Below are 25538 nucleotides of genomic sequence, written 5' to 3'. Positions count from 1 at the left end.
TTCCCACTCCACTCCTAAACATGTCAAAACCTTTCCTGACCTTCTCTTCTCCAGACCTCCCTAGAGCATTCATTACTTTCCCAGTTCCCTCCCCACTCCAGACCTCCCCTACAGCACTCATTACTCTCCCAGTTCATTTCCCACTCCACTCCTCTCATAAACCTGTCAAAATCTTTCCTGTACCTACTCTGCTCCAGACTTCCCCTACAGCACTCATTACTCTCCCAGTTCATTCCCCACTCCAGACCTCCACTAGGGCACTCATTACTCTCCCAGTTCCTTCCCCAATCCAGACCTCCCCTACAGCACTCATTACTCTCCTAGTTCCTTCCCCACTCCAGACCCCCCTACAGCACTCATTACACTCCCAGTTCCTTCCCCACTCCAGACCTCCCCTACAGCACTCATTACTCTCCCAGTTCCTTCCCCACTCCAGACCTCCCCTACAGCACTCAGTGCTCTCCCAGTTCCTTCCCCTCTCCAGACCCCCCTACAGCACTCTCTACTCTCCCAGTTCTTTCCCCACTCCAGACCTCCCCTACAGCACTCATTACTCTCCCAGTTCCCTCCCCACTGCAGACCTCCTCTACAGCACTCATTACTCTCCCAGTTCCTTCCCCACTCCAGAGCCACCCACAGCACTCTCTACTCTCCGAGTTCTTTCCCCACTCGACCTCCCCTACAGCACACATTACTCTCCCAGTTCCCTCCCCACTCCAGACCTCCTCTACAGCACTCATTACTCTCCCAGTTCCTTCCCCACTCCAGACCCCCCCTACAGCACTCAATACTCTCCCAGTTCCCTCCCCACCCCAGACCGCCTCTGCAGCACTCATTACTCTCCCAGTTCCTTCCCCACTCCAGACCTTCCCTACAACACTCATTACTCTCCCAGTTCCCTCCCCACTCCAGACCTCCCCTACAACACTCATTACTCTCCCAGTTCCTTTCCCATTCCACTCCCCTCATAAACCGGTCAAAGCCTTTCCTGTACCTTCTCTTCTCTAGATCTCCCCTACAGCACTCATTACTCTCCCAGTTCCTTCCCCACTCCTGCCCTCCCCTACAGCATTCTTTACTCTCCAAGTTCCTTCCCCACTCCAGACCTCCCCTACAGCACTCATTACTCTCCCAGTTCCTTCCCCTTTCCAGACCCCCCTACAGCACTCTCTGCTCTCCCAGTTCCCTCCCCACCCCAGACCTCCTCTACAGCACTCATTACTCTCCCAGTTCCTTCCCCACTCCAGACCCCCCCCACAGCACTCTCTACTCTCCCAGTTCTTTCCCCACTCGACCTCCCCTACAGCACTCATTACTCTCCCAGTTCCCTCCCCACTCCAGACCTCCTCTACAGCACTCATTACTCTCCCAGTTCCTTCCCCACTCCAGACCTCCCCTACAGCACTCAATACTCTCCCAGTTCCCTCCCCACCCCAGACCTCCTCTGTAGCACGCATTACTCTCCCAGTTCCTTCCCCACTCCAGACCTTCCATACAGCACTCATTATTCTCCCAGTTCCCTCCCCACTCCAGACCTCCCCTACAACACTAATTATTCTCCCAGTTCCTTTCCCATTCCACTCCCCTCATAAACCGGTCAAAGCCTTTCCTGTACCTTCTCTTCTCTAGATCTTCCCTACAGCACTCATTACTCTCCCAGTTCCTTCCCCACTCCTGCCCTCCCCTACAGCATTCTTTACTCTCCAAGTTCCTTCCCCACTCCAGACCTCCCCTACAGCACTCATTACTCTCCCAGTTCCTTCCCCACTCCAGACCTCCCTAAAGCACTCTCTACTCTCCCAGTTATTTCCCCACTCCAGACCTCCCCTACAGCACTCATTACTTTCCCAGTTCCCTCCCCACTCCAGACCTCCCCTACAGCACACATTACTCTCCCAGTTCCTTCCCCACTCCAGCCCTCCCCTACAGCACTAATTACTCTCCCAGTTCCCTCCCCACTCCAGATCTCCCCTACAGCACTCCTTACTCTCCCAGTTCCCTCCCCACTCCAGACCCCCCTACAGCACTCATTACTCTCCCAGTTCATTCCCCACCTCAGACCTCCCGTACAGCACGCATTACTCTCCCAGTTCCTTGCCCACTCCAGACCTCCCCTACAGCACTCATTACTCTCCAAGTTCCTTCCCCACTCCAGACCTCCCCTACAGCACTCTTTACTCTCCCAGTTCCTTCCCCACTCCAGACCTCCCCTACAGCACTCTTTACTCTTCCAGTTCCTTCCCCACTCCAGACCTCCCCTACAGCACTCATTACTCTCCCAGGTCCTTTCCCACTCCAGTCCTCCCCTACAGCACTCTTTACTCTCCAAGTCCCTTCCCCACTCCAACCCTCTCATAAACCTGTCAAAATCTTTCCTGTACCTACTCTGCTCCAGACCTCCCCTACAGCACTCATTACTCCCCCAGTTCCTTCCCCACTCCAGACCTCCCCTACAACACTCATTACTCTCCCAGTTCCTTTCCCATTCCACTGCCTCATAAACCAGTCAAAACCTTTCCTGTACCTTCTCTTTTCCAGACCTCCCCTACAGCACTCATTACTCTCCCAGTTCCTTCCCTACTCCAGACCTCCCCTGCAGCACTCATTACTCTCCCAGTTCCTTCCCCACTCCTGCCCTCCCCTACAGCATTCTTTACTCTCCAAGTTCCTTCCACTCCCGACCTCCCCTACAACACTCATTACTCTCCCAGTTCCCTCCCCACTCCAGACCTCCCCTACAGCACTCATTACTCTCCCAGTTCACCCCACACTCCAGACCTCCCCTACAACACTCCTTACTCTCCCAGTTCCCTCCCCACTCCAGACCTCCCCTACAGCACTCATTACTCTCCCAGTTCATTCCCCACCTCAGACCTCCCCTACAACACGCATTACTCTCCCAGTTCCTTACCCACTCCAGACCTCCCCTACAGCACTCATTTCTCTCCCAGTTCCTTCAACACTCCAAACCTCCCCTACAGCACTCACTACTCTCCCTTTCCTTCCCCACCCCAGACCTCCCCTACAGCACTCTTTACTCTCCAAGTCCCTTCCCCACTCCACTCCTCTCATAAACCTGTCAAAATCTTTCCTGTCCATACTCTGCTCCAGACCTCCCCTACAGCACTCATTACTCTCCCAGTTCCTTCCCCACTCCAGACCTCCGCTACAGCACTCATTACTCTCCCAGTTCACCCCACACTCCAGACCTCCCCTACAACACTCCTTACTCTCCCAGTTCCCTCCCCACTCCAGACCTCCCCTACAGCACTCATTACTCTCCCAGTTCCCTCCCCACTCCAGACCTCCCCTACAGCACTCATTACTCTCCCAGTTCATTCCCCACCTCAGACCTCCCCTACAACACGCATTACTCTCCCAGTTCCTTCCCCACCCCGGACCTCCCCTATAGCACTCTTTACTCTCCAAGTCCTTTCCCCACTCCACTCCTCTCATAAACTGGTCAAAATCTTTCCTGTATCTACTCTGCTCCAGATCGCTACTACGCGACTCAAAAACATACTCCATCATACCTAGCCGCGCCTAAAGCACTGTTAACCCTACTTGTACCCTCTCGACTAGATTACACCGATATCACAAAGTGCCTTCTCCTGCACCTTCTCTGTCCCTGACCACAGCTTTTCTACACAAGCCCCTCCTCACACTATCTCTACTCCAGACCACTCATGTACCACTCGCACCTCCTTGCATGCACCTTCTCTGCTTCGAACCACCATTCAGAAAACTCCCCTTATTGACACATCGCCAGACCTCTCCAAAACCACTCAGAGCAATCCCTGCACTGTCTCCGCTTCACACCTCTCTTATATTGCTTGGAAATCGGCCTATACTGTTTTAGCGCCAGACTTCTTCTGTACCACCCGGAAACCTCCACAACCCTTTCCACTCCATACCTCGCCTTTATCACGCTGTACCCTTCCCTACTCCAAACCTCTATGAATCCTCTCAAAACCCTCCCTGTATGTTTCCATACTGCGCTTCCAAGTGATCTAAAAAAACATTGACACATGGGTCCTACTGTGAAGGGATCATCATGCAAATCCTTCTCGAATCTTCGAATCTGCACACTCACCCTGCTGGGGGTTATCTTACTTGTCCAGGCTGAACTTTCCTGAGCTTCCTTCGAAGTACAGGTGGGGTAGGGTGGCTGAGTTCAGCGACACAAGCTATATAAAGCATGCATGCTTGGATTTTGTGGTCAGTCTTATAGGCAGAGGCAGGTGTTAGTTGGCAGCTTGGCTAGTGTAGCTAGATAAGGACGGATCTATATTTGACTTTAATTAGTGCAGTTGAGGAATGCACAGAAAATAGGAGAATTCTAGTGTACCCGCCTTGGATCACAAATGGATGCAGCATTTGTTGTCAGAGAGTAGTAACAAAATGAACATCCCAGTGTTGGTTGGAGACAGGAAATTGCCTTCACTGGCCGTTAGTGTGCATTTCATGTGCCATCTTTCTATGTTTGCAAGGGTGGGAAGAGGGTGAGGAGGAATGCAAGATGGAGGCACCGGCATGTCTCCCAAAAATCCTGAATATAGGATTTGGTGCATTTCATGAATTCGGGGAGGTGGAAGTTCTCCCCACATTTCATGGACGCTCACCTGCTGCCCACATAAACTGAGGGACATATTTACCGAGCATACACGCTGTGTACAGTCTCTTAGCTAGCATGTACATTGTAACTAAAGACTGCCCACAAGCATGCTTCTGAGTAACCTCTAAGCAAAATGTGCACTTCGGGCAAATTGCTTACACCAACTCACTTTCTAGTGATCACCCCCATGTTTGGGGCAGACATGGGCAGTAATGGCCCACCCGCCTTAGCTCAAGGCAGGCCAAAGCGTAGCCAGCGTCTGAGAAAAGGCTAAGGGCTGTTAGCTCCCCCGAATGCAAGAGTGAACGCTATTAGCACCAGGTGGCCTCATACCGGGGTGGTAATAGTATATTTTACCTTTCTTTTTCTTTTTATGGGAATGTGGCATCATGCTATTTATATATGCCCAATTCCCCTAAAAGGGGAATAAATAAAATGCGCCTGGTGGAGTCCTGATATGCCCAGGGGGGTACATATATAAATAACAAAAGTGATCAGGATACAAGATACTCACAAAATTCCACAGTTTTTGGACATATTTATTTCAATCTCAAAAAACAGTATGGTGTATTTTTCAGGCACCAATCAGCCGTTATCTGATAACTTCTAAATTAATACTTACCCATTGAGATCCTCACAGCTATCCTCCTCCCCAGGGGAGTTGCTAGGTCTGGAAAAGACCCGGGGCTAAGCTGATGTCGGTACTGTTGGGACTGGGGGCTAGCTAGTCTTTTGGCTGTAGCTCCTGAGATTCTATCCAGAGCTACAACCAGAAGATCAGGGGCTATAACCTCCTTAGCCCCCCCCTAGCAACGCCCCTGCTCCTCCCCACAGATAACACCCACGGACAGACCCACCCAACAAGTCTCTCCTGATGAAGGCCACCACAACTACAAGCCATTGTGGCCGAAACACTACAGTGTCGATTACTTGTGACACAACTGTGAAATGACCCTTTGTTCTATGTTTCTACATAGTGTTGTATACACCGTTTTTGTTTAAAACACACCTGGACTGAATAGCAGCCTCGGGCAGCACTCACTTGAGTTATCTGTCTCACCAATCTCCTATACTCATATGTGCTTGTTATTAGGGAACTCTTCTTCCACATCCTTGACGAGGGTGCACAGTTGCGCTTCCCTATGTTTTTATATTGAAATCTGTCCATTGTCGCTTTCGTGCTTAGCGAAAGCAGTGTAATAATCAGAGATACTGTTTTTTGAGATTGAAATAAATATGTCCAAAAACTGTGGAATTTTGTGAGGATCTTGCATCCTGATCACTTTTGTTATTAATATACAATTCCCATAAAGGACCCTACATACTAGAATGGTCGATGATGAAATAGTTAAGGGACACTAAGCCTCATTATGAGTTTGGCAGTATATCATTGGTAATACCACTGAGATACCACCAAATGGTATTACTGTTACCACCACTTGGTCCGGCGGTTTTACCACTGAAGTCAAGTACCACTAGGCTACAAGTGGTGGTAGGTGGTGTTAGACCCCATTGGTTGGAGTCCATAGTACTCCATGGGGATTTTGGTGGTATTACCACTGGTGGTATTACCCGATTTGGCGATTTCTGGGCAGTAACGCAGAGGAAATGCCTCCAGCATTCTGCTGGAGGTGTTTCCTCTGCCTTACCTCCAATCCTGTCGTTCGGCAGTGTAGTAATTCAGCAGTAATGTAGTGGTAATTCCGTTACCACTGCATTACCACTGTTTTTTGCCACACTGCCGACCACTGCCACTATATAACATGAGGGGTCAGAAATGAAAGCCGTAAATAAAGTTGTCATGTTTTTAGTTAAAGACTTTTATTTAAATGAAAATGGGTTGGGTCAATGCTCTGTGACCCTATGAGACATTCCAGTGTAGGCGGGATGCAGAGTGGTGGGGTGCAAGTAACTGGGTGCCACAGTGGTATGTGCTTTTCTGGTGGGGGAGCGGTACTCCAGTGGGGATTTGGAGGGGTCGACAAAAAGTGATCTTGCCCCAGCACCAGCGGGTTAAAAGAAAAATGGCAGTTCCGGGTGAGAGGTGCGGGAAGTTGGCATTCATTCCTGGATCCCACCTGGATTCCCGGCATCCTAATTAGCTTGTGCCACTTCCCAGGCTGCTAATATTTCAACTTCTGCCAATTTCTCAGAAAAAAAACTGCTCAGAGTTATTGTGTATCATTTTGTTTGCGGTTTTGGTACTTCGGTTTGCCCACATTAAGCTATTTTCAGTCCCTTAGCCAGTGCTTAAATTGTGGGGGAGCTTGCCAGGTGCTCAGCCCTGGTTCTTTTCTGAGCCCCTGCACTTATTGCTAATTCCACCTTGATTATGTTGTGGTGTTTTGGCACCTTTATTATTTTAACTGGCAGTCAGTCAGTCACAGTAATATAACCAAACAGTGCAAGGTTTGAAATTGCTGCAAGCTATTTAGCTACAACCTCTACCCCATGAGCAGTGCTTAATTTGTGGGGGTGTTGCCAGGGCTCAGCTCTGACACTTATTTCTGAGCCCCTGCACTTATTGTCTCAGACACAGTTTGATTATGATGCAGTGTTTAGGCAACATTATTATTTTAACTGCCAGTCACATAATAAACACCTAGAATCAGAGCAAAATGTATAATGATGATTGTGTTCAAAAACAAACTTAAACTTGTATCTCATGTCAAGACACGAGTATGTTATTTTATGCATGTGTTGATTGGCATTTGTAAATCATACAGCTGCCGTATTGAGTACATCCAAAAACCAGAATAAGCTGCTGAAAGTTGCAGCTGCAACCCCATATATGTTGACAGCATGGGGAGCAGACGTGGGTGGTGCAACAGTAGGTGGGGAGCAGCCCATCCTGACATGTCATGGGCGTGTTAGAAAATATTTGCGCTCCAGCCCTTATTTCTTTTAACAAATTAAGCACCACCTACGAGACACTGATTACCTTGAAACCAACATCTACCAGGAACTATGTTTGGCTCCCCTGTCTAAGTGGTGCCTTACAAACAGACATATGTGACATTAACTTTGAGTGTTTGAAAATGTTAATAGAGAAGAGCCAGGACATATCCAGGACACATTTAAACATAATGGATCATACATAATAGCCAGACAGTCAAACTGTGCATCTCATGTGGAAGTTAGATTTGTGGTGGGATGTGTACCCGCCCCTGCTTGCTGGGTGATGCCCGACACCCAGGAGCTGGTTTTAGCCACTGCTCATTGAAACTTAATTTCGAGCCCTGCAGTGTGTACTAGCCAGGGGTCTGCATGGGCTCGCCCATTGTTATTCATGAACTTGATGACCCAGGTTGGCTGATTTATCTATCCATTTTCATGAATAACAATGCGTTGGATGGTGACAATGCTGGCCACTGATAGTGGCCACGTCCGCAAACTGCTTCACTAAACCTGCATGACATTGCTGCAAATTCTCTGCTGCAATACCCATCAGGGTGGTTTGAAATAGGACCGTCGCCAGCCAGCAGCCCCAACACAGGGGCAAGGTCAGTGAAAAGGCCAATATCGAAGAGGAGTCATGAGTGGCAACCTATATTAGACAATCTAGCAGTGTTTGAGAGGCAAGTTCATCAGTCAAGTAATGATTTTGCCAGCATTTGACCATCAGTGTACCGCAGGAGGAACGCATGCTAGCTCTTTTTGTCTGTGGTTAGATGGTTAGCATGTTCCACTTGCCACCAAAGGGATCAGAGCAAAATGTTAACGATGATGTGTTTTAACGAAACACTTAAACATTTAGTTTATTTCAAGACTTAACTAATTTGTTATCTCGATGAATGTCTGTAAATCGCACAGTGGATCAATCACCCTCAATGAACGAGTGGGAGTTACAGCTTTAACCACAAATATGTTGACATAGTATGGAGCAGCTGTTGGTAGTATCAACAGTGGGCGGGGAGTTGCCCACCCCAAAGTTCAACAGGCGTGCTGGAAAATATTTGGGCCCTGGCCCTTATTTTCTTACAAATCAAGCACTGCCCTTAGCCAATAAGTGACACCAGTAGAGGCAAACTGCTTCGTTATGAGTCGGGGGGGGGGGGTACTTTGGCACTAAATCCACTGAATTAGTACCAGAATTGCTTACTGTTACTGCCACTCTGTCCCGTGGGTTTACCATGGGAATATGAGTGGTTGCAGAGTGGTGTCATTCCCCATTTATGGAGTCTATAGGACTCAATGGAGATTTTGGTGGATTGATCGGGAGTGATAATTCTGCCGTGTCAAACCCGTCCATTTTCGGAGGAAAAGTGGAGGATTAGCCTCCATCTTGTTTGCTGGAGGTGAATCCTCCACTTTTCCTCCAAACCCGGAATTCAGCGTTGCAGTAAAAATGGCAGTAATTCTGTTACTGCCAAAAAAGTGGCGCTAACAGAATTACTTCCACTTTTACAGCACTACCAAACTCATAATGAGGCCCAACAGTCTGGAGATCAATTCTAACAGCAAAGGGGCACATTAAAGGTTGCATTTCCTTTGACAGAATGGGGGAACACTCTCTCGTCATCCTCTCAATGGTCTGCCTTTTGCCCTCTGCAACTGATACCCTCCCTCCACCAACCTTGAGCCACTGCAGGAGGAACAATGAAGGCAACGTTATACTGGTTGTTTGGTCTACAGTCATGAGCAAGCTTAGCCTGTCCAGGCAGCAGGAAGGAAGGGCACAGAAAGAAACACCCTGATGGTGAAAGGTGAGTGCTATCAGTGGCTAAAACTCCTACCAGCACTGATAACAATCCTCATCCGCATTAAAGTTTATTTGGATTTAAAAAATCCATAAACCAGCATTAAAGAACATAAGTAAAACAATACTCACATCAATATAATCAACAAGACCACTTTTAAATCACAATATACAAAGTTTTAAATAGGAATGAAATTTGAATAAAATACGAATTCAGATTTTACTTGTGACCATGTTTTCCTGACGATACCAAGCTTTTCTCGGGAATTCTAAGCAACCCCATGCAACCGGGGTGGTTTCTGCTCACAGCAGGAATATCAAAGCAGGTCTGGCTTGAGTAAAGCCAACATTTGTGAGCAGTGGGAGAATGGTCCTCTTTCTGATGTCTTGGTAAAGGGGGCAAAATAAGACAAAATGCTGGAGATTTTCTTCTGGCCCATTGCACTCTGGATAGACTGTAGCCTGCTTGGGGCTCAGCCAGTTTTTAGTTCCCGCCCTAAACCATAGTAAATTAAAGTGAGCCCTGGTCACTGCCCAACGATCTGTAATCTTGTTACTATGCAAAAGGTAGGGCTGGATACCCTCCACACCGTAAATGAGCAGATGTTTTCTATTTGACTCCACTTGAAGCCCAGATGTGTCCCTATTGGTCACATCTGCTTACATTTTTTCGCAATGACAGAAGTTAGAAGGAGAAGCGGACACTGCAAGCTCTGGGCGTTCAGCAGTGTTAAACACTGAGAGATGAAATTCAACCATGGTATTTTACGCCGCAACAAACTCGCAATCAGTGTTTTGATGATCATATGCGTTAAACTAGCTCTCGGGTTTGACCAGAGCACCAACCAATGTGAGAGCAGGGCTTTGTGCCAATCAACGTCTGTATGGGGGATTCCCAGTTCAATATGTACGGCATAATTTGGTGCCGAACTGGGTAAACCAAGCAGTTTTTTAAGAAAGGTGTTCTCTATTATTTCAATAGATGTGGTTTTCTCAATGCTCCAAAGGGCCGCACCATAATTTGTTGCAGCTTAAGTTTGTGCTCTGTAAACCTCCAAAATCATTTTAATTGGCTGGCCTGAACACATGTTCCTAAAACGAGACAGACCCCCCCATGGCCTTTTTCATTTTGGAGCACTGCTTCTCTGTGTGAGGCCCCCCACCAATTTTCGCTAAAATTAACGCCCAGATAATCAGATTTTTCCACCCGTGGGATAATTTCACTGTTGCTCCATTTTTCGCATCTTTATCCCTCTACCGCCTCCGCTCGAGCACACCATCACTGCCGACAGTTTGGAGTTTACCGATAGCTTCAGATTTGGCATAAAGGCAGTGTACACATCTGTTAGGTGTTTCAGAGCGATTGGGGTGCGAGCAGTCAAGATTGTGTCGTCTGCATAAGCCAAGACAGGGAGGGGCAATGCACCCATCCTAAGAAAGTCAGCCTTTGTTTCAACCAATTCCTTATATGGGCCATTAATATAGAGGGCAAACAATACAGGGGCTACCACACAACCTTGGTGCACTCCCGAAACCACCTCAAAATAACCTGGACATTGACCCTGTTCTCCAAATCTTACACATGCACTAGGGTCCTCATGGATAATCTGTAGTACTTGGACTTGAGCACCTTGCACAGCGTAGCTCTATCCACTTTATCAAATGCTGTGCTCAAGTCCATGAAAGCCAAGTATAGTGGTTCAGCCCTTAAAGAAATGGAGGATGCTCCCGTCAGGTACAAATTAAGAGCTTGGTCTTGTGTCCCCAAGCCTGGCCGAAAACCATATTGAATATTTGAGAGGACCGGATTATCAGAGATCCATTGTTCAAGATGTTCCAGAACTGCACGTTCAAAAATCTTAAAAGATGTGTCCAATAGGGAGATGGGCCAATATGATAGTTGGCTTCCTGGGTCTCCCTTTTTGAAAATTGGGTAGATTATTGCATGAATGGGGTATTCCCCCAGTGCCAGATGAGAATTAAAACAGTTAGTCAATAGTGGGGACCACAGTTCTGCTTCCTCCCTGAATAGGTCTGCAAGAATTGCATACAGGCCGGGCACCCGGTTATGCAGTTGTCAATCAACTGCGGTTTGCACTTTCCTCAGAGTTAGGCGGAGTGTAGTGCTCCGCTTCCCACCCTGAAATCTAGCCACCTGACCTTTAAATAAAGACTCAAAATGGTCTGACCAGGCTTTAGGACTCACGTTGTTCTCTCTCTTATAAGCCGAGCCTTACGCTACAAATTCACAAAATCTTTTAGAGTCCCTAGACGAGGCGGCCAAAAGGAATTCTTCCCACACCTGATCTTCAAGGCATTTTTTTATAAAAGCAAAGACACTTTTGTACTGTAACCTGGCATTAATTATGTCTCTTCTAGTACTTGCCCTACCCTGCAGAATCCCCTTCAGGTTATTCTGTGCTAACCTGCATGTGTCATCAAACCAGCTATGCCTATTATTTCGAATGGGTTTAAAATCCTGTTGGATTAAATTTGTTGGGGATATCCATATTTTTTGAGAAGCCATCATGGTTGCCCTAGGTTCTTCAGCATGAGATAAAATATATATAATATGCTCCAAGTTGGGTTGAACCGCCTTGGACTGTGTAGGCACTGGATTAAGCAAGGCCCATTTTACCCAGGGCTTACATAAGGGATTAATTTCACAAAGGTCCAAGAGCGGATGATTAACTGTTGGAATCCTGTGATATCCCACCCTCCACACCAGCCTCAAAGGGAAGTGGTCACTGTGGAGCTTATCTCAGACTTCAAAATCCACAATTAAGGGCCAGGGTTGCACACGCATACAGAAATAGTCAATAATGGATGTGCCGCCTTGGGTACTTGCATATGTAATCTTGACCTGTACATCCAAACCTATGCAACCATTAAAAGTTTGAATTCCTCAGTCCATAAACCATGTGTTAAGATGAAGACCCCTAACACACATTCTCTCATCAGTCATTTGGGGGTTTTGGATCCCATATGCCAAATCTTCACCCGAGTCCACCAAATGAGTTAAAGTCCATTGCCCAATTTGGCATTAAAATCCCCTCCCAAAACCACAATTGTATTTTGATTCCCCGGTGACAAGTATTCTGATTCAAAAAGTTCTTTCAATGCCCCTAAACAACCCTTATTTGAAACTTGTGGGCTATTATACAAACTGACCAGGATCAATGCCCGGCCCTGCTCAGGCGAGAGTCTCACACCCTGTAAGATAAAGTTTTACATTTCCCTCACCGTTGGTACATAGTTAAGGGAAGACTTGAACAGAATTGCCACACCCCCATAACAGCGTCTTCTCACACCATTCTTCGCTGGAGTACATATTGAGATATAGCCATCCAAGCATACAGGGGTTGTCGCCCATGTTTCCTGGAGAAAGATGATGTCATAGGACATCAAAAGTGTCACCACTTCCTTCTTCAAAAGTTTCACCCCTGCACCAGCGATGTTCCAACAAAGGAGTGTCACCTCAACCCCCTTGGAGGGACCAGGTTCTCACTTGCAAGGCCAGACCTCACCACTTCTGCAGGCCCTTCAGCGTCCGGGGCCCTCTCCCTCAGGGAAACGGGTCAATCCAACTCCTCAATACCTCATAAGGCCTCAAAACGGTTTGCAGTAACAGTTACCCCACTCCTTTCACTTGGTCCTACCTGATATAGCCCTTATCCCACTTCACATTTTAGGAACCTCCCTCCCCTGTTGTCGTGTAAAAGGGGTGGTGTGGGGCGGGTAAGAGGCAGCTAAATGGAGGAATACACTTTTATGTGCACTGGGCATCTTAGTCCAGCAGACAGGATTAAGTGCGGAACCAGGTAGTCTAGCATAGTCGGGGCAATCTCTGAAACTGCCACACAGTCCCCCTCTGTCCATTTATTGGACTTTCCTACCCAGGACACACATCTTGCCATCAAGATCTCCCTGGGGTTGATCTTCATCCCCGGTAATCGAGAGTTTATCCATTGGGAAGTTTTATTTATGTTAATGTTAAAGGATATTTGTACCGCGCACTATCACCACCGGAGTGGTGCCCTGGCGCTTTATGATGGAAGACGTTTCCTCAGTGCCTTTTCTTAGACATGGCAATCCTGTTATAACTCCCACCAAGGGTGTTGCCTCTGGTGGGAGGTCAATAACTGTTTGTTTTATGCCCCGAGTAATAGGTTTCCAAATTGGATATAGTCCCGGGACAATAACTGGCTTAGGTCCATTATTAGGTATCATAACAGGACTTTCTGAATCTTCCCCATTCTGATGGATATGGACAGGAACTACCGACGGTGCAGACATAGTTTCAGCTCCCCTTCTGGGCTAGGTTAGGGGTTTTATTCACTGTGGTAGAGCCAGAACCAACCACCATAGGGATGTTTTTGGTCTCCACCATTCCATTAAGTTCCTGAATGTCACTCTTTAGCCCCCTAATTAAGTCATCAATAATGCAGAGGGATGTACTCAAGAGAGTTTTTAAGTGAGGCAATTCCAGAGAGGACCGGAGCCAGTTTTTTGTCTAGAACCTCATCCAATGTTTTGAAGCCACTAGAAACCCAAACCATTGTGTCATCAGTAAGATTTGGCATTGAGGGATGAGACCCTATACCCCCCTACCCAGGGCCCTCAAATTCTGTCCGCTAGACAGATGTTCCAGTCCTAAGGTACCCAGCACTAGCTGATGTCCTAACTCCACTCGGTCACTAGTATTAAGACATTGAGATAAGCTAGGAGGCCTATTATTTGGTGAAGGCAGGGGTAACAATATAATATGATCTTGCAGTCACTTAAGTGAGAGAGTGCGACCTCAATTTCCATTTCCATATTCTGGATGCATTCCTTTATTTTACCTCACATCTGTTTCTGGTAATCATACATGGTTGGCCGATTAGAAGTCAAACCAGGGCCAAAAAGGGCCTGGCTACTTTTACCTTTCTTAGTTTTGTTTGAGGCTGGGATGGAATCCATCCTACCAATCATCTGTCTGGGCTTACTTTTTTTGGTTTTATTCACCACCAGTGGTAAATCTTTGGCTTTGCGCTTAGACATGGTGGTAGCCAATATAACACAGCTTAACCAACTGTCAACTGTGTACGCAGGCGGTGTAAGCAAAACCAGAATGCTGAGAAAAGTGCAGGTGCAGAGAAAAGACATCCATTAAATTTAAAACTTCATCCCATGCACTTGCACATCATCAATTTCACTGGGCCTAGTAAGATCGTTGTTTTGTTCTCCCCTGTCCCCCTACCTTGCCTGTTGCGCTCTGAAACACTTGTGTACGAGCGCGATCGAAATAAAATATCAAAATCAATATCATAAAAAGCACGCAGAGGAAAACACACAGTAAAAATAATTAAAATTGGTCCAGTTGCAAGAATACAATTGATCCAAAAATACACAATTAATTAATTGATGATGAAATAATGAAATATAGAAGCAAACAAAGTTAAACAGACCAGGCAGCAAACAATCAACAATCAAAGTGCCCAAGGTAACTATTGGCACTAACTATCAAAAGTTACCAAGGGTTTAAATGGCTTTTAAATTGCACTGTCACAGGGCAGATGGCTAGAGGGCTGGTGGTAGGGGGTTGGAACCGTCAAAATTCCAAAGATCTCATTTTAGTTGAACCCACGGCATGCAGGCGAGCAGGACTCCGGCAAGCTTAATCAAGTACATACCACTAACTCTAGCTGCCTACCACATTAGCCGCCGAGGGGGAGACAGCACTAGCGAAGCTCTCGCAGCCACCAAGGCAGACAATAGTGTTCACAAAGAGGAATTCCCAGTTCTCAACGATCACAATGGGATTGCAGCAACTCAAAAAACAACACGCTGCACCAAAAAAGAGGAATCAACCAGCTGTGTGCATCAACCGGGGGAATTAAATGAAAAAGCTGACTCTGAGGACAGGGCACGCCTGACGGCTTGAGGAGCCGCCTTAGTCCCTCTCTCCCACCCTGCCCCTCCGGAGTGTAGGATTTATGTTTTTACAGTTAGCAAACAGTAGTTCAGTTCGGATAACAATTTCACAGTTCAAGTAAGAGAGAGAACACACTACAGCGTAAAAACTCACAGGCAGCTTGACCCCTTACGCTGTATCCGCATATCCGTGTATATATCCAGGGCTGAAACAAGGAGTTCTGGGCACCAAAGTGTCAATGAGTTAATGGCTCCAATGACCACAAGGGGCAGTCTGTACTACTGCTTCCCATGCAGACTGTGCTGACTGCAGGAGACTCTGCCCCAGAGTCCGCCACGCTCCGCTATGGAGTACGGTTTTGTGTAGGTGGACCCGCCTCCAGAAATCAAAGCAGCCGACAGACTGCAAGCTCCAGGTGATACGCTGACTGCAGGAGACTCTGCCCCAGACTCTGCCATCTCCGCTATGGAGTACGGTTTTGTGTAGGTGGCCCTGCCTCCAGAAATCAAAGCAGCCGACAGACTGCAAGCTCCAGGTGACAAGCTGACTGCAGGAGACTCTGCCCCAGACTCTGCCATCTCCGCTATGGAGTACGGTTTTGTGTAGGTGGCCCCAACTCCAGAAATCAAAGCAGCCGACAGACTGCAAGCTCCAGGTGATACGCTGACTGCAGAAGACTCTGCCCCAGACTCTGCCATCTCCGCTATGGAGTACGGTTTTGTGTAGGTGGCCCTGCCTCCAGAAATCAAAGCAGCCGACAGACTGCAAGCTCCAGGTGACACGCTGACTGCAGGAGATTCTGCCCCAGACTCTGCCATCTCCGCTATGGAGTACGGTTTGATGTAGGTGGCCCCAACTCCAGAAATCAAAGCAGCCGACAGACTGCAAGCTCCAGACGACACGCTGACTGCAGGAGACTCTGCCCCAGACTCCCAATCATAACAATCATAAAGGTAAAGCAGGTCCAGCCCGACAGATACAACTCCTTTTGTGGTAACATGGGTCGAGGGTAGGCTATACTCTTCAAGAGGGGTGTGAGATAATAGCAGCAGCAACCCAAACAACCTAGTGCAAATAATCCCAAATCAATCAATCAAGGTACTCTAAAATACAGACTGTTCATTAAATTATAGGAATTGAATATAGGTAACTAAAAATACAAGCACAAACATACCATTGTAAACCGAGCACAGAAAATAGGTACTTGAGCAGGGGTGTTCAGGCAAGAAATTGCAACATCACTTTTCAAAGGATATGCCTGGAGAAAAGGTGAGAATGGGGGCTTACAGGTCACTAAGATCCCATAAAGCGGACCAAGGGAACAGGGCCTCTTAAAAGTACCCTGTCCTTGTAATCAGGAGGCCCAACAGAATGGCCTCTACAGGGGTTCCTTCATCTGGCAGGGTCCGGGTTCCACTCTAGTCAGCAGGTGAGGCCATAGTCCAACAGCAGTACACCCCCAGTGTCCTGGGGATGGTTACCGAGCAGACCTTTCCTCTGACTTGGAGGCCTTCTGTCCTCACCTCTATCGCAGAAGACTCTGAAATGGGCGTACTCCAAAGGTCCAAAGGTGTATCCGTCTGCCTGGCATTCAAAGATGAATCAAGGAAGAAGTGGGAGACCCCGTCCTTATAAAGGCAAAGGGCCAGATTCTCGGATATCAGCACAAACGGAAGGAGCACAGAGAATGCACTTGTTTCATTTGTGCTACTTTGAGAGATGCTCAGTTCACCTTATTCACAAAGGTGACCTGAGCATTTCAGGAGGGGCTACACTGTTGCGCAAAGATGCGCTGTCCAGCCCCCTTAAATACATTAGTGTCGTGAGCGTGGCACGATCCCGGCACTAATGTATGTCAGGCTCCCATGTATGGTTGCTCGGAGAGCATTTCACTGATATGTGCAGTTAAAATGGCCGAAAAAAAAGAAAAACATTTCCATTCGTGGTTGAGGGATAGACATGCTACTGTGACAGCTGCGGTTCGTCTGACAAACTTAAAAATAAATCATGACAGGGTCACCAATGACCCTGTCATGATCTACACCGCCCCCTGCGCCTCTTTGAAAAGGCGCAGGGAGGTGACCCTCGTTTCAGGGCATTTAAAAGCGCCTCCGATTTGGGAATTTGGGGTGGGCTTTTAAATGCCGTGATCCGTCCCCTTATTTGTGCAAATGCGCAAAAGGGGGTGAAGGGCATAAGAACGAGCGCGTTTTCCGATGCATTCATTCTGAGGCCCTTTGTGAATTGGGCTTCTCCTTTTTTTGGCTGAAATGCGGGGATGCACTAGCGCACGTCAGTTCATTTCATTTATGGCAGACTGCTTGAGTAGTACCCCAGAGGGAGCATTTTGCACACTGTGTTGCAAATTCTGTATGTATTATTATACAAAAAATGTGTTCAGTGACACTGGCTAAAACTACTAGCTGCACAGTGAAGTAACTCATCAAACTGTCCCACTTTGGCCAAACAACGGGCCCACTTTCGGCAAAAAAAGTAGCCCATACTAGCATGTTGGGCTTGCATTTCGGGCATTGCCCCTTTTTTCCCTATAGGTAATTGTAATTGTTTATTTGTACAGTGCTTATACACAAGTGAAGTGCTTCAAAGCGCTTCAAGGCGGGAAGCGAGCAAGGGAAAAAAAGTAGTCATTATTAGGCCTTGAAATTTCCAAATGATCTAGCAAAAAGGAAATAGTGTGCTAGGCCTGACGGCATTTCTCCTAGTGCAAGTGCATGAAGTGTAAGCGGCTCAACCCGATTAGGGAGAGGAGACAAAGGGGGGACAAGATAGAACTTACTAGACCTAGTAAATTCAGGTCCTGCAAGTGTACAGACGGAGGTGCAACGGAGGGGGGAGGAAAAATATTTAATTCGATTACTCAAGATTAATTCAAGTTATTTATTTTCGTTTATTTTCTTGTACTTTTATAACAGGCTTATGCGCGGCACCAAGATTCGAACCTGTGTTGCGCCACACTGCCTTGCTTCCAAGACAAACGCGTTGCCCCTGAGCTAAAATTCCTGCAGGTTCCGTGTCTTTCCTTAACTGCACACCAGGCATGTCCCTGTGCCTACCCATCTCAGCACTTGGAGCATCCACTGCGTTGCTTTGGTTGTCCCCAGCTCTTAATGTCCCTTGGTAGGTCAGGCGTTTTAAAATATTACATGATTTCTTTCCTTCCCACATCTTGTATATGAACATGAAGTTTGAAGTGCATTCATTTAAGTGCACATCCACATTTGCACAGTACCGAAATCCGAAAATAATGCAAAATAAACATTACGCGATGGAAAGAATAGGGCTTAGACCGAGCATGAAATAAGGAAAACATTAGAGTGCATTTGGTGTGGGGAGTGAAGACAGAACATCCCAGACGTCTGGATAGGCGCTCGAGAAGGAGCACCCTCCCACTGTAGGATGACACATCTTTGGCATAGCCAAGCCCATATTCGATTTACGACCTTGTTTTGTGTATATTTGCCCTTTGGAGCACCAGCCCTGCCCAGCTCTGAAGACTATAATGGCGAACATGTATTCCACACTCAAAAGGACCACTATCAGCCAGGCCAGATCATGCAGAGGGTGGAGAATGCGCTCAAAGAGATGCTATAGCATTCGAGCAGCAGCTCAGTAGATAGGCCTTACATCTTCACACAAATGCATGGACCTGTGATGAGCGGTTGCTAGATGGCAATAGTAGGGGTGCAGACCTTGCACCGTCCTGAATAGGAAATACTCAGTCTTACCCACTGCGGCGACTCATCCTTGCATATTAAAGCTGAGGTTATACAAGAAGCCGAGTTTGCGCACTTTGGCAGCCGGTAGTGGTCCGACATTATTAATTAGTGGGCGTTCACATGCTCTGTGGCCTAAACACAGTCATTTTTCAGTACCCACAGTCCTTTTGTCCACCTTGTGTGGATTTGGTATCAACCAACTACTCTGGCACTTGGTCTTATCTGCCTATTGATAACTCTGCAGACCATGGCTCCAGATGATATCCCTCTAGAGCCTGATGTAGAGGCGAGAGATCCATTCCACACGGGACCCTGTAACGTGCAAGGCACAGAGGCGAGATATAGTAGCCCATGCTCACCCCGTAGGCCCTGCCATGCCTGCGGGAACAAGGAGATTGATTCAAGAGCACTTCCCCCAGTCTTTGTCAAGTCTTAAAGATGGACAAGCAATGCCTTCTGATCAATGGTGTCAAAGTCTGCAGACAGGGCAAACGGGGAAAGGCCTGATATGATGCCCTTACTACATGACCGTGCGCAAATCATCCACCGCGCAGACCAGGGTAAACTCCATTGGATGTCTCGGTCTAAATTCGAGCAGCAATACATTGAAGAAGGCAACCTCCTATAAGCGATTTTCCAGCTGTGTGCAATACCACGTTGAGTGTGTTTGTATTGTTTGTTTATTTATTTGTAATGCGTGCCAGACCCGAGGGTATCAGGGCGCAGAAACAATAAGAAGGCTTTCGGCTTAGTTACAGATTTACAAGGTGGCATCATGTATAATATAGGTATACAGGCATGAGATACACAAGAGAAGTAAGATACATATGATGACAAAAAGGTAGATAATAACACAGTGCAACCGCAAGAGTAATTTACAGGTAGTTGTCGACTATTTATATTTGGTGGGCAGGGTGAGGGTGTCTGGCTAAAGCGTTACTTGTCGTTCTCTTTGAACCACTTGATAAGGTATATCTAAAATTGGTAAATGGTTGATCAGCTCTCAATGGTGGTGGCAGGGAATTCCAAAGTTGGGCAGCTTTGACCGGGAAACTAGTACCCTCAATTGTGGATAATTTAAACCGTTGCACAAGAAGGCAGTTGGTATTATTTGTTCTTGTGGGTCTAGTTGATGTTTTTCTGTTAAATCTTTCTGTCAGGTAGCGAGGTGCTCTATTATCCAGTCATTTGTGGATAAATGAGGCTGTTTTCAGTCGGATTTTGTCATGAGTGGTTAGCCAATTATGTTGTCTCCTAATCTCAGAAATATGTTCTCTCGTGGCTATGCTTAGCGCAGCTCTGAGGGCATTGTTTTGAAGTGTCTGTATTCTTTTGATGGTGTATTTGTTAGCTCCAATGTAGTGGGTCTCCCTGATCCCTCATTATAGTACAATCCTAAATAGACAAACTGCCCCTTGGCAGCCAAACCCAGCTTTATTACCCACAGCCTCATCTGAGGTGGTACCCTGTGCACACATGCTGAGCAAAGAGGCTCTTAGGAGGCATCTGGCCCTAGGAAAAAGGATTGACCAGACCTATGTATGATCTACATGCAGGCCCTACTATCTTGCTGCAATTTAATGTGTTTTTGCTCAGTCTTTCTTGACATAAACCTGCGCATTTGCCGACATCTAACCATGATCCTACCATGTCTCAGGATGGATAGAGATGAGATAGCCCCGCACCCAGAGGCGAAGTGGATACATGGAATTCCTTTCATCAAGTATTTTGCTGAAAATTGGGAGCAGGTGGAGGTGTTCAAGGCCAGAGCAGATGATCTACTTATCGCCACCTACCCAAAGGCGGGTAAGTCTGAAGCATCTTTTTCTAGTGATAATTGATTGGTAAGAGCTGTCTCTCTAGATCCACACCGGAGTTACCCGACTGCTGGTATATCTAGCCTCATCGTGGTATACTCTGGCAAACCTGCCGCAACTGTCTTTAGAGTTACCTAGAGCCTATAGTTGTGAACCATTTGCCTACCTACACCTTCACAGAGCCCAAGGCTTATGAACCCAACAACCCTGCACTGAGCTTCTCCACTAAAATCTGTTACTGGCAAGATACCATACCTCCTCAATGCATGCCCAGTCACCTAGTAGCCCATCTTCTTTTTTAAATGACTCATGAAAGCCCTGTGATTTCTCTCCCTTCCATGGCATCGGTCCATCATCTGTTTACGGAGGCTCTATGAGGCACCCTACCTCACCAATGGGAAGCCCCTCACTTTTCTGCAATGAGGTGCTTCACCTCTGTACCAAGATCTTTCATCACTTCATTATGCTGGTTCTTACCACTCCACTGCCAGGGTTGTCATTTCTCTAGAATAAGGTATTACCACACCGGCATCGTTTTTGCCTTACCGGCATACCTCGTAATGAGGCCCAAAGTGTGTAAAACTTTCAACTTGTTCCACACAAAATGGGTACATTGCTGTTCCACCTGTTGCATAATTCTGCAACCGGAAGTATGCCCAAGCGTGACTTAATATAAATGGACCTGGTCTGCTTGCGGCTTACGTGGTCCAAATAAGCTTCATAGCCGAAGATAGATTTCAGACTCCAATATCTAATAAGGTAAGCTGAATGTGTTAACTTATGGAAGACGCCTGCTTTCATCTTGACATCATGGGCCTCTTTTATGTCCAATTTGCTATTGATCTTCATGCTCATTCTTTATGTGTAGGAACCAGGGCGTGAACCTTCCGCCATCCTGTGAAATTACGTCCTCAAGCACCTCCCTTTATTTCCCCGATTGTTCAGTGGTGCATACTCTGGCCTAGTAGAGCACTGGTCTAGCCCTGCAAATGGACACAATGCACTGCATATCGGTTTCCAAATACACCAGGAGACTTGGCGCACTGCAAGGCTAGCCTAAGATGTTCCTTAGAAACTTGTTTTCAGTTACTGAAAGTTTCAGGCACCTATAGACACCCCAGAGATCTGTGCCGTACAATGCAGCTTACCTAGCCTGGGCTTTGTAGGCCTCCAAGGAACCCATGCTCCCCCGGTAACCTTGCAAGGGCCCCAATGTAACAAGCCAGTGTGATCCCTATCCTGGCAATTTGTTCCTCCGACCTACAATCTTGGTTGACCCTCCGAGCCAGATAGGCATAGTGCTCAACCGCCTCAATTAGCCCTTCGTTCAGCACTTATTATCTTCTTGTCTTTCCGTCTGCTGTTACTAAAGATTAAAGTTTTCGTTTTTGAAGCGTTTATACTGAGCCAATTTGATCCGCAGAATTCAGTGAAAGCTTTAAGCTGTAGTTTGAGACCCACTGATGTTAAGGAGTCAAGTACTGCATTGTCAGCGAACTTAAGGACAGGAACCTTGTCCTTTGCAAGGGCGGCATGTCGTTTCAACGAAGTGAATTACTTCGATGTAATTTACTTTGTTGAAATTACTCAGAAAATACTTATTTTTTTGGGGTGGGTCCCCCCATTCCACCCTTCTCTTTCAATAGCTCCAACCACCCCAAACCGTTCCCTGCCCCATTTTCACCCCTTATGCCACAAATACTTAAAAAATTGAAAGTTTTTTCGAAGGAATTTCCACAAAGTAAATGACATCGAAGTAACTTTGTGGAAACAACGGTATATGCTTTGCCAGCACCAGAGCATCTGTCGGGAAGCTTAACAATTTTTCTATTGCCCCACTTATAAAAATGCAGAACAATTTTGGTGCCAGGACGCAATGCTGGCGTACTCCCATTTCTATGCGTACCGCTGATGAAATGCTGCCATCCATGCCCCATCTGATGGCTGCCTCGTCATCTGTATAGAGGCTTTGAGTAGTGTTGGGTGTCCTGACCCACGTTTGAGCTATCATGCTGCAACATTTGGTGCTGTGGGCTTAGAAAATCCAAGATGGCCAAAAAGCCCACATGTGCGCCAAAATCCAGGAGAACCACACAGTTTGTGCACACTAAAATGGTTGCCTAACTTGCCACCCACCAGTTCGAGCAGGATGGGCCGGGGTGCCATGAGTGAAATGTGTGCCAAAGGAAAAACCGCACTTTAAAATCACCTTTTGTTTCTCTGAATGCCAGCTCAAAATGCCTATTTTCAAACATTGCAACACATCCAAAAATCTCACTGAACACCAGCGGACATCTGGCAGAATGAAGTATGTGTGCATACTAAATCTGGGAAGATGAAGAGCCCAAAACAATGTTCATAACAAAACTGGCTGAGCTATGCATGTCAGCAGCCTAACTGAAACTGGATTAAAACCACCAAAATCGAAATGTTTAAATTAACTGAGTGACCTACTTTTGAGTGTCACATAGTTTGTAACTGTTAAAATGTCATAGTTTTGAACTTAGAATCAGCATTCTAGCTGCATGTGTAAAAATTGTTAGTTTTATTTGAATGCAGAAAACTGGGTAACTAGAAGTGACATTAGCTGGCGCCTGGCTTAAGGAACTGGATTCTGCCTGACAACTTCCCCCCAATTGGAGTGAAACTGGATCCACTGCAGTTCTCAGGCCTGGCTGCATTCTGAGGGGAGGTTACCCCTCTCTGATTGAATTACCAAGGGACTGCTAGAGACTAAACAAAGGACCCAGGCAGAGGGTTTATTGGGGGGAGGTAATAAATGGCTTCCTCTTGAACAATGGGCCTTCCAGGACTCAGGCAGATGGTTTATTGGGGGGACCGTAAAACAGCTGGGAGGGGCAGGGTCTCTGAGCTTGGCAGAAACTGGATAAACTGGTTTCTATACCATGTGACCTGAAAAGACACACCCCTGTTGGCCAGAATATGATTCTAAGAAAGATGTATAACTCACAGACCGGACTTGTCAAAATTATTTAAATGATACCATAATTCTTGTGATTTTTCGGTGCACGTTTTAAGACGCCTTGGGAATTTGTGTGATGTTCTGGGGCAAAACCCCGCTATTTATTGACACCACAGGCTCTGTGTTTAAGCTAGAGACATGGGAATTTACTGGAGTATGTATGGACAGGCCGTGTATATGTGTATAATTTTTAATGAAAAACCAATGTTGCAAAACCAGTTAAAAAACGCAAAATGTTGCCAGTTCTGAATGCGAGCTCTTAGAAACATCAGAGTTTGAACAGAGTATACCTCATGTGATCCGTGATGGGTGCATGTAATTTCAAACCACTGTGTATCTATGAAATATGTCTTTAGGTCAAATATAGATTTGTGTGTAATTTGACAGGGGAGTGTCCTTTCTGCAAGCCATTAAATGACATCATTCTGACACACAATCCTGTTCTCCAGTGAGAACGCAAAGAATTCTCCAACCTATCAGAACTCTGAAGGGGTTGGGCCTAGAAAGCTAGCCTCTCCACCCACTTTCAAAACACATAAAAAGAGACTGCTGGGACAGGTAGAGACATTCAATTCCATTTGCTGCGGAGCATGCTGACCGACGACTTCACATCCTGAGATCCTACACTTAGACTTCCAAGCTAAACAGAGACTACAGAACTTTGAACCAAGAAGGCCCACTGCAAGCAAAAGTATTTGTCAGCAGACCCAAAAATCATTTGCAGACTATCAACAGCCGGGCGAGCTGTTTGAATTCCCTGCCTAGAACATTGCTGTGTCCGGAGAAAGCGGGACCAGGAGCCGTGCAGACCGGTGCTAGACCAGACCAGCAGAACCCAAGATCCAGGAGCAGTGCCGGTGACCCAGAAAGCAGAGCTGTACTCGGAACCGGAGACCAGATTGCTGTGAAGTGCTGTGCGCAGTGACTGGATCCGTGACAAAGTCGCCTTCCTGTCCAAAATCTCTTGTGAGTACTCAGCAAAACTCAGAACCTATCCCTTAGTTTAATATAATATAATTCAATCTATTTAACCTAAGTAGAACTGTCACCTGTCATTTTCTAGCTGCAAGCTGTAACCTGTCGCTTTGAACTTTTAAAATTTCAAATCCGAAAAACTACCTTTATTTAATCGTCCGTATCTCTGGAACCGTTTGGGCTAGGAACTTGGTTTAACTTTCCCCTGAAAGCTTATAATCTCGGCTTTTCAACAAGCTTAGAACCGACTTGCTACTCCTTATACTTTTGCCATAATCGTGATTCACGCATTCGCAAATTTTGCCGCGATTCGCGATTTGGTTAAATATCCAGCCACGTGTGAAAACAGCAGCTTCCTTGCTTTCCTTTGCCAAAAATTCGTTTAACCTGCTAGTTACTCCTAGATCCTTGCTAAAGTGAGCCTGAACTCATCCCAAGTATATTTCACTCACCCTGAACCTCCTAAAGGGAATTAAAACCATTTTCAGCATCTTCCTCACTTCATTGCCAGCACATATAAAAGCATTTTGGGCCTGTGTTTCAAACTTCTGTAGTCTAAGCTTGCTGGGGTGAACTGAATTACATTTGATTGCATTTCTAAGAACTGTGTGCTCTCCTCTTCATTTCCTTACATTGCATAAGGAGGGGAGTGGATTGCCAGAGAAAACTGATTACATTGTTTTGTTGAAATCATATTGAGTATTTTCTGTATTGCATTTTCATTCAACATTGCATCCATCTGAAACTAGATAAAGCATTCTCTACCACCTTATTCTTCTGTTCCTATTCCCAAGC

At 46.5% G+C, this 25538-nt stretch overlaps 1 protein-coding gene across 1 annotated transcript in view; it reads left to right on the top strand.

Moving 5' to 3' along the window:
- The window catches only part of LOC138581040 (sulfotransferase 1 family member D1-like), a 289076-nt gene that overhangs the window by 19308 nt on the left and 244230 nt on the right, over positions 1–25538 (top strand). Inside the window, exon 2 of the mRNA XM_069652067.1 lies at positions 20626–20774. The gene's annotated coding sequence lies outside the window, so the exon portion shown is untranslated. The remainder of the gene's footprint in view (positions 1–20625; positions 20775–25538) is intronic.

This window comes from Ambystoma mexicanum, chromosome 3p (assembly GCF_040938575.1).
Source record: "Ambystoma mexicanum isolate Mex_15411 chromosome 3p, UKY_AmexF1_1, whole genome shotgun sequence".
NCBI lineage: Eukaryota > Metazoa > Chordata > Amphibia > Caudata > Ambystomatidae > Ambystoma > Ambystoma mexicanum.
Note: the sequence above shows the minus strand (reverse complement) of the source record. Positions and strands in the feature narration are given on the sequence as shown.